Source organism: Chenopodium album, chromosome 20 (assembly GCF_948465745.1).
Source record: "Chenopodium album chromosome 20, dcCheAlbu1.1, whole genome shotgun sequence".
Classification (NCBI taxonomy): Eukaryota; Viridiplantae; Streptophyta; class Magnoliopsida; order Caryophyllales; family Amaranthaceae; genus Chenopodium; species Chenopodium album.
The window spans coordinates 18,513,016-18,523,680 of record NC_137853.1 but is presented as its reverse complement, the minus strand read 5'-3'; the positions used below and the strand labels follow the sequence as shown (position 1 = coordinate 18,523,680).

Genomic DNA, 10,665 nt, shown 5'->3' with positions numbered 1-10,665 from the left:
TCAATAGATAAAAGGGAGTCTTCTCTCTTGTGTCTTGAATTGCATGAAGCTTCTCAATCATGGCACTATACTTCTTCTCAAGAGACAAAACAATAATGGTAATCATTCCTCCAATTTGAATGCTATCGAGAGAAAAAACCCGTCTCGAATATCAATGAAACGATCGAGCAAATGCCTTGCAAAATCGATAACTTCAATTTCTTCATCCCTTGGTTGATCCGCTAACCAAAGCCAGCTAAGCTCTTCTTGAGACATCGCTCCAAGAGATTCCTTGGAGAAGAAAGTATAAGTTAGAATACGACTAAAGTAGCGCATCGCTCCATGAATGATTGAAGCGGACTTCGAATTTTGAGCTCGGTAGGAATCCTCAAAAGATATACTATCCCACCAATCATTTTCATCATACTTGTAATCCGAATGAAGAGTCTCATAGGCCGGATAAATCAATGGAACACCTTCGATGGGCTCCGGGAAATGAAACATCTCATTGAGGTAAGAAAGTGGGATAGAATGGTCTTCGTTGAAAACTTGGAAGAAGAGAGTAGGAGACTCATTATCATCGTCACCACCACCATGGACATCAATCGATGAAAGGAACTCATATGTAAGTCGAGGGAAAGTAGGAGCATTTAGATCAAGGAAGTCCTCAAGGCCCAAATTTCTTGCAAGCATCCTTACATCTTCGTCAATCCCTAAGAGTGTAGTAGTCTCTTGATCATAAAATCTTGTGGAATAAAGTTTCCTTGATGATAGACTTACAAAGAGATCCCAATGCTTCTTAACTCTAAACCGTATACCATAAGTCTCCTTAATGGAAGAAGGAGGCTCAAGTATATCTCGAGGATTGAAAGGTTTGGCGCGCTTTGTTCTATGTGGACCAACCATCTACAAACAATGAACAAAGAAAAGGGCTTCAAAAATAGCATATAATGTGCCAAAAACCAATCATGATAATGGGAGACAAACAAAGTTCACAATATTCAAAGAGGTGAGCAAATATTCAACTAAATTGAACAATGCATAATCAAGCCACAATAATTGTCACAAATATTGTCCCATAACACAACTAGTTGAAGCAACATTACACCTTATGACTAGCAAACCCTTGTCAACATGAACACCATCAACACCAACAATAAAACCCACAAACTAATCTATACACAAATCCAACAAAATTCATGCCAAAATATTCAATTTTCTCAATTAATACCATCATCATAACAAAAATCAACACCATCAACATCATCATCTTCATAATCATCAAGCATTGAAGCAAGTAGTAGCAATAATGGAAATGTAAGTAAAGGTGGTACTAATCAAAATCAAAATCCCATGAATCATAAAAATTGAAAATTTATCTCATAATTCATGCAATTACACTTTCAATTGATAAGAAAACACAAGAATATAGCAAGAAAAATACTACTACTCACAAACATCTCCAACAACATACTACCAAGCTTCAATTGAAAAATACCCAAAATTTTCAAACTAAGGAGAGAGAAAATTACCTTGAATGTAGTAGAGTGAAGATTTGAGCAACAAAGACTTGAAGATTATGGACTTTGATGAAGAAACAATGAAAAATATATGATGAAGATGAAGGAGGAACTAAGAGCAACACCAATAGATTTAGAGGGGAAAATAGAATGAAGTAGGAGAGAGAAGGAGGAGAGAGAATCGGGTATAAAGGGGGGGGGGAATAAGGGGGTGCACGTACCAGGCATGTGCGGCCGGCCGCACACGGGCATGGTGCGCCCGCACATACCTCGTGTATGGCCGCACATACTCAGTGTGCGCCCGCACCCACGAGGGTTGTTTTCTCCCCCTTTTTTCTTCCTCCCTCACCAAGGTGCGTACACCTATATGACGGTGATGGGGAACCATATAGGCAGTAGCAAACCTTCATATTGGTGAGTATAAAGCATGAAAATCAAGAATTTAATCACAAGTACTCACCAAGCTCCATACTTACCTAATTTTCCAACTCAAGAAATGGGACAAATTTACCTCAAAAATGGCATCAAAGTTGTTGGAAATCAACTCAAACAAACCTACAACACAAAACACAACAAGATTAAGACACAAAAACATCATCAAATCACAAAGAAAAATCAAAAGAAAAAGAGAAAAAGTTAGAAAACTCGGGTTGCCTCCCGAGAAGCGCTTATTTAAAGTTTTAAGCTTGACATTCTCCACCTCTTTCAAGGTGGATCATAGAGAGTCATATCATGAATGACTCCCACAAAGACTCCATCATAGTAACGCTTGAGCCTATGTCCGTTGACCTTAAAAGTCCTTGAAAGATCCAAAGGCGAAATTTCAATAGAACCATTTGAGAACACGTCTTGCACAACAAAAGGACCGGTCCAATGAGACATCAACTTTCCGGGAAAAAGCCTCATCTTAGAATTGAACAGAAGCACCTTATCCCCCGGAATGAACTCTTTCTTCTCAATTAGCTTATCATGCACCTCTTTGGTTCTAGCCTTATACAAGCTAGCACAATCATATGCATCCAAACGAAGCTCTTCCAACTCATGCAAATCCAACCAACGTTGCTCACCCGCACTAGCCAAATCAAAATTGATCTTCTTGATTGCCCAATGAGTGCGGTGCTCAAGCTCCACCGGAAGATGACAAGACTTCTTAAAAACCAAGCGATAAGGAGTGGTACCTATAGGAGTTTTGAAAGCTGTTCTATATGCCCACAAAGCATCATCAATCTTGTTTGCCCAATCTTTCCTACTCCTTGCAATCGTCTTCTCAAGAATCAACTTAATTTGACGATTAGATACCTCAACTTGCCCATTGGTTTGAGGATGATAAGGAAGACCAAATCTTTGGTTCACTCCATGCTTCTTCAACATTTTCCGGAAAGCATAATGCACAAAATGAGAGCCATTGTCACTTATAACCGCCTTGGGGATGCCAAACCTTGGGAATATAATCTTCTTGAACAACTTCATCACCACCTTATGGTCATTAGTTGGAGAAGCAATAGCTTCAACCCACTTTGACACATAGTCAACGGCAACAAGAATATATTTATTCCCATAAGAAGATGGAAAAGGACCCATGAAATCTATACCCCAAACATCAAAAATTTCCAACTCAAGAATTGGTTGTTGGGGCATCTCATTCCTTTTTGAAATATTCCCGGTCCTTTGGCATTGATCACAACTCTTGACAAATTCCTAAGCATTCTTGAAGAGGTTTGGCCACCATAACCCACATTGAAGCACCTTAGAGGCCGTTCTTGAAACACCCATATGACCACCACTAGGATTCGAGTGGCACATCTTCAAGACATTTGGTATTTCCTCATTTGGCACACACCGGCGCAACAATCCATCTACACCTCTTTTATACAAGATCGGCTCATCCCACACATAATGCCTAGCTTCTCTCTTGAGCTTCCTCCTTTGGTTGCTGGAAAAAGGAGGGAACTCCCCACAAGCAAGAAAATTCACCAAATCGGCAAACCAAGGGAGCTCCTTCACATTAATAACATACAATGAATCATCCAACATCTGATCCTCAATAGGGGATCCATCATCTTGAACTTGAAAATCCTCAAGCCTAGATAAATGATCCGCAACCACATTTGGGATCCTTCAACTTAGGAGGCATCTTATTCATGATAATTGCACTACAATGTTTGGGTAGGCTAATTGTTTCCATCATGTCACATGTCCTTTTTCCACTCAAAATCTCCTTGAGGAACTTAGCATAGTTTGGCATTTGTTCTACAACATCGGTGAAAGGAAGAGTTAGGTGAAGTTGCTTAAGCATCTCTACAAATTTCCCAAATTGCTCATCCAATTCGTGTCTATTATACCTTTGGGGATAGGGAAGCTTGGGTTTGTAAAGCTCTTTCTCTTTCTCTTTCTCTATCACCTTCTCTACTTGTCCCTCATCAACATTTTCACTCAAAGGACACTCATCTCCTTCAATTTCAATAGAATTCTTACTAGTGCTTTCTCTAGCAACACTCTTCTTAGGCACACCACCCTCAAGGACCCTACCACTTCTAGTAACAATAGCATCCATAGGTTTCTTAGAATCTAGGCTAGGTGGAGTCAAAGAAGAGGAGTTTGCACATTCCTTAAACACACTAGTCAATTGAGAAATTTTATCACCTAAATCTTTATTATAAGACAACATGTGATTGAACTTCTCATCATTCAAAGCCATGTAAGTTTCTAGCATCTTGGCTTGTTTCTCAATAACTCCTTCCAAAAATTCCCTAGAAGAAAATGATTGATCATAGGAATCATCACTTAAACTTTGAGCATTTGGAACTAGATCAATTGGGGAACCTCTTTGAAAATTTGCTTGGAAATATCCCCTACTTTGATTATTCCAATTACCCCTAGTTTGCTTTTGGCCCCTTTGTTGACCATGGTTACCATAACCTTGATTATGATCCCCATGTCTCTGGCCATGACCATGACCATTACAACCATGGTTGTTATAGCTACCATGAACCCCTTGGAATCCATGATTTCTACAACCTCCATTTTGATTATAATTATTATGGTTCACATGATTATGATAATTCCTATTTCCAACATTTCTTTGAACATCAATTCTAGGTTCACATTCATGATCATTAACATAATTCACATGCTCAATTTCAATTCCATCACATTCATCACAAGGAACATTGGGGCACATAGAAGCATCATGATCATTCATTCCACATAATTCACAAGGCCAACATTCTCTAACCATGCAACAAGAAGAAGGATTAGAGTTAGGGTAAGAAAATGTACCTCTCCCCTTAATTTGGGAGGGAAGAATCGGAGCTTGGGAAAGTGGTTTCTCAAGCTTTGCCTTAAGTGACACAACTTCTTTCCCTAAATCCGCAATCAAAGTAGTCAAATCATTGATGGCACTAAGTTGTTTGATTGAGCAACCCTTGCTTGTTGGCTCTTTCTCTACTTCTTGCCAATTCATGTAATGTCGAACCACTTCATCTATTGCATCCACCACTTCTTCTTTCGTTTTGTTCATTATTGGGCCTCCGGTTCCGGCATCTAAACTTGCTCTTCCATGAGAACTCAACCCACCATAGAAGATTTGTATGATTTGATAGGTAGGAATCCCATGGTGTGGACACTCTCTTTGATACTCCTTGTATCTCTCCCATGCTTCATAGAGACTCTCACTAGGCCCTTGCTTGAAATTTTGGATCAAAGTTCTTAATTCTGCCGTCTTCTTTTGTGGGAAGAAACGAAATAAGAAAGCCTTTGTAACCTCATCCCATGTTCTTAAGGACCTTGGTTTAACCTCCTTGTCTAACCACTCAAGAGCTCTACTAATGAGAGAGAAGGGAAACAACTTGAGTCTTATGTACTCTTGAGCAACTCTGGTTACCACAATAGTATTACAATATTTCTCAAAATCTTTGAGATGATTGAGAGGATTCTCACTCTTTGTCCCTCCAAATTGCTTCCTCTCAACCAAAGTAATCATGGCCGGCTTGATTTCAAAGTCATGATCCGGAACAATTCCAATCTCATACTTGTAGGCTCCCGGAGTGCCTAATTCCTTCAATGTAATCCTTTGAGCTTCTCCCATGTTCACTTGCACACACAATTCTCAAACAAAAATTATTAGTAGCACGGCTACAAATGTAGCCTAAAAGAAAATCTTTTTGTATTTTTCAAATAGATGGAATAGACTCAACAACAATACACAATCAAGACACCATTCCCCGGCAACGGCGCCATTTTGATTTGAGACGAAACGGTAGGTCGTTTGGCTACCTTCCCACCCCAATCAAACAATATTTATAAACTCAACAAACCCCTATATGAGTATAGTAGTAAGTCGAGGTCGAACCCAAGGGAATGGTAAATGAAAGTCTATCGCCTAACGCTAAGCTATTCCGAAGTAAAGAGCGGGGTTGTAAGGCTAAACTAGGACTAAACTCAACTAATAACTTGTAAACCAAATATAAAAAATACTAGGGCTAGGATCCACATGCATCAACAATGAAAATCAATCAATTTGGGAGGTCAATCAATTAAGTCAAGCAATGTGAGGGAAAATCGAAATTGCAACCAAAAGAGCATATCATGCTATTCTCCTAGAGGTCTAACTAGCGCCAACTACGTCAAACGCTAACTAGGAAACGTCACAAGATACCTAAATCGTGTAAATGCAAGCCACAAATCAATGGTCCGTATCAATGTGAACTTACAATGCAATCTAGTGTGAATAACAAGGGTGATCAAGCCTAATCAAGCACACACATGCACAAAATCAATCAACCAATTTAATCACATTATCAACTCAATCAATTTCCCCAAATTAATCTCAATTCATCACTAATACATGCTTCACCATTACCCTAGCAATCAAACTAATCATCAAATCCATATTCAAACTAATCATCACTAATACATGCTTCACCATGAAGAACATCAAGATCAAAGCTAAACTAATCATCAAATCCATATTCATCAATTGAAATCAACAAATTCAAACCAAATCAATCAAACTATTAACAAACTAAATCAAACAACAATATTAATGAAATCAAACATGAAATTGCATTAAAGAGTAAAGAATTCTTACAAACTTGATAGAAATCAAATCAAATGTAGCAATCTTCAATCATCAAACCCACATTTTCTCTCTCTAGAAATCTAAGAATAAGTGTTTTTCTCTCTCTAAGGTCTAATCTAATCTAATTCTAGCTAATGAAATCTAATTCTCCCCCTAAAAATAGAAGGAAATAACTAAATATACAAAGGAGAAGTTGGTTATGACGTCCAAAAATAGACCCACGCCGGTGCGGCCGCTCGTAGGAGAGAGAAAGGCGCACACGGAGCATACCCACACGGTGCGCCCGCACGCGCCTGATGTGGGGCCGCACGCGACACCTGTGCGGTTGCACATCCCCTGTGTGCGCCCGCACCTTTGTGGGTGAACTTCCCTTCCTTCTTCGTCCTAGCTCATCCGGTGCACACACCTTTGATGATGGTGATGGGGAATGAAGTAGGCAGTAAGTTTTCTTCATTTTTGGTGGGCACAAGGCATGAATGGTGTCCACAACACTTGTGTGCACCGGTCTTGAAGCTTGCTCTTCAAGTCCCTCTTGACTTGGAGCTCTTTGCACTAGCATAAGGCATCAAAAGCGATGATAACCGTTGAAAGGAAGCTCGGGAATCCTTGGACAAACGATCACAACCTACAAACAAAAGAGAAAAAGCAAATAATAGAGAAAAACAACAAATAAACGAGAAAATGCACAAAATAAAGAAATTAACTACGAAAAGCACAAAATGAAGAAATCAAGAGTAAAACTAAAGAAAACTAAAGAAAAGAGTTATAAAATGAAATGAAATTCATCCAAAAAGAGATCAAATGAGTGCCATAAATGTCACTCATCAATATTATGTCCTTTATTTATATAGATGATATCATATTAATTTACACTATGTATGGATCTTATTTATATAGATGATATGATATGTTATAGTTTATCTTAATTTTATTTTTATCTTTTCTTATTTTTTTCTTTTTTCTTTTTTGCAGAAAGTCAATAGGAAGATTTTCAGATGTAAACTGGCTTTGGAGTAGATATTTAGCCCTTTAAACATCTATGCTAATGCTATTCGAGCTGATTGTAGAAATTTTTGTCTAAAAAAAAGACATTCTTGCAAAGCAGAAAATTAGGAAGAAAGAAGAAGATGACTTTTATGCTGAGCAAGCAAGAATTGAAAAGGAAGCCAAAGCTTTAGTTTCTAAACTAAGTAAACAGCATAAACTTGAAATAGACAAACATTAAAATTTGTAGTTTTAGGTATATATATATATGTGTGTGTGTGTGTGTGTGTGTGTGTGTGTGTGTGTGTGTGTGTGTGTGTATAGATATGGTTTTTTTCTTAATTATAATTTTGTAATAGATTTTAAATGTAATTATTTTACATATTAGTGTATGGAGGATATATTATAATAGTTTGAGGATATCATTCTTGTAATGATATATACAAAATTTCTTTTTCGTTTTACTGTTATGTGTTTACTTTTTTTTTTTAATGATTTTCTGTATAGCAAATATGATATCCTTCATATTATTGATGATGTCCTCTTTTTTATTGATGATGTCTTTTATTTTGTTGACGAGGTGCAGTGTTCTTCATGATGTCTTATTTTTTTCTAATGATGTCTTTTATTTTTTTGATAATGTTGGATATTGACGTTTTCAATCGTTTTTTCGATGTCCTTTATTACACGAATTATTTCTTCTACTGTCCTTATAATTTCATATATTACTTTGATGATGTCTTATATTATTTTAATGTTGTCTTATATTGTACCTTATATATCCTATATTTTATAAATGATAACATTTTACGTTAAATTATGTGTCAACTATAATAATTTGGGTTTATTATATGATAAATATGATACAAAATATATATATTGTCAATTATATTATAAATAAATAATATGTAATGAATTATTTTTTCCATATATTGTAAGATAAGTGGTATAAATAATACTATATTGGGCAAAAGGCACGTTGCAAATGTATTATAATATTATAGAAATATTGTTCAAAACATATTTAAATTAGTTGTGGATTTGGAGTTTTAGTTCCAAATTCATTAGCATGTGTTGTAGCTGTCTTTCGCTTCTCAAAGCGACCTCTGATTCTCTTGTTTCTTCCAATTGGCCTTCCTTTTGTTTTTGGACGTAAAGGATCAGGTATTGTTTTTCTTCTTTCCTCTTCTTCATTGATTTCCTTAATCTTTTCTTCATCAGTCTGAAATACTTTCTTCACTGCCTTATACATTTTATCAAGAGATACATCACACACTTTTTTAGCATCATCATTTGTTTGACAAATGCATACTAAATTATACAATTTTCTTGCAATGTTATGTCTCCATGGAGTATCTATCATTGTAGCAACTTCTTCAACATAACCTGAAATTTTTTTAAATATAATAATTCAGTAATCATATAAGATATTTTTTTCCAATACATAATATTATATTAAATACATTATTTTAAATAACATACCTTCCTGTAGACACCTAAAAAGTCTCCCCAAAACCAAACCCGATGATGAACAACTTTTCACCGCCATTATTGGTCGGGTTGAGTAAGTAATCTTTAGAGTTCTTAAATCCATGTTCCATTCAATACATTTAATAAACCAATCCAATTCATAGCCCATTTTCCCAAATCAGAAATTATTTTCCTCTTTTCGTGCCTTTAAAGCCAAAATAATTCATTTCGTGTCCATTAGAATCATTCATTTCGTGTCCTTTTTATAAAAACGTTTATACCAGTTTATTTTAGTCCATAATATGGGTCCAATGATAAATTATTTGGATGGGGCTTTAAAAGAGCTTTCCAACGATATATTATAAGCCCAAATCTGAGTTATAACGAATAAGTTATGGCTAAAATACTAAACTGAGTCCAAATCGAACCTAAGCCCACCTTACCTACGACCCAATGATCATGTGGAGGGTCCAAATGTTTTAATCTCACTCCTAATCCAATTAGGATTAATTGGAAGCTTCTATAAGTTTCTAAAAGATCTTAATTATCCTTTTTGAAAAGATAAGATTAAAGCATTTGAAATTGAATAAAACTTCTCTTTTTGAAAGTCCTAATTCTATTCGAATTGAAAGACGTTCAAAGATGGTCAGATATTATTTTCGTGCTTCATAGTTTTTATCTAATTCTTATATGTTTGGATATCTCTTGAAACTATCTTTCCAATGATATATTATAATATTAACTCCGAGCTATAAAAGAAATACGAAACTCTATCCAAAACTGACACCGTCCCACTATTTCAGCCATATATTTTATTATACAAAATATTTTAATTTTATTCTAATTGGGTTAGAAAGTAAACTTCAAGAGATTTCCAGAAATATCTTATTCATCTTATTCCGATTTCTGGATCAAAAGATATGATAAAAACAAAAACCGCAAAAACTGCTGTCTATCGCAAGAGTTTTATCCGATTCGAATTCTTATCTTTTTTTGATTCGACCCCTCTTTTTTCCTTATAAATAGAGGTCATATCTCCCCTTTTTCAATCATCAATAAGCTTGATCATTCTCTCTTCCTCTCTTCTACACCAAAAATTATTCTCTCTCCCTACACCAAAAATCATTCTCTTGGTCTAGCCTAAATTCTAGCCACCCTATTCTCTTATAATACATCCCTTAAACACTCTAAGGAGTCCATACTTGACCCGAAGTTCTATACTGAAACCAAGGCGTGAAAGGTATAAATAACTGAGGGTTTGGACCAAATCAACTCTACCTTTTATTTAATTTAATTTCCATTTGATTTAATTTTATTGAAGTTACTAACAGTTTATTCATGATGTAGCAATTCAAGGAAACGTGGAAAGTGAGTAATTAATCACTTAATTACTCTGGTTATTATTTCTTGTTGCTATTATCATGATTAGGGTTTATTATTATTTGATTTGATTAACAATATTATTGTTGAATTGCTTCCAATATTAATGTTGATTCTATTATTATTATTTATGTTCACCATATTGCATGTTTAAAGGGAATATGTAATTGAAAATCACGACTAATAAGATAATTTGGACAACTGGTTTAGGTTCCTTTTTAATCTTGTTGTTTAATTAAGTGATCACTAATA

General features: G+C 35.7%; 1 non-coding gene across 1 annotated transcript; it reads left to right on the top strand.

Moving 5' to 3' along the window:
• The first annotated feature begins 5,107 nt into the window (after positions 1–5,107).
• LOC145599905 (small nucleolar RNA R71) lies at positions 5,108–5,215 on the top strand. Its single transcript, XR_014104152.1, has one exon. It is a non-coding gene; the product is annotated as a small nucleolar RNA R71 (small nucleolar RNA).
• The last annotated feature ends 5,450 nt before the right edge of the window (positions 5,216–10,665 follow it).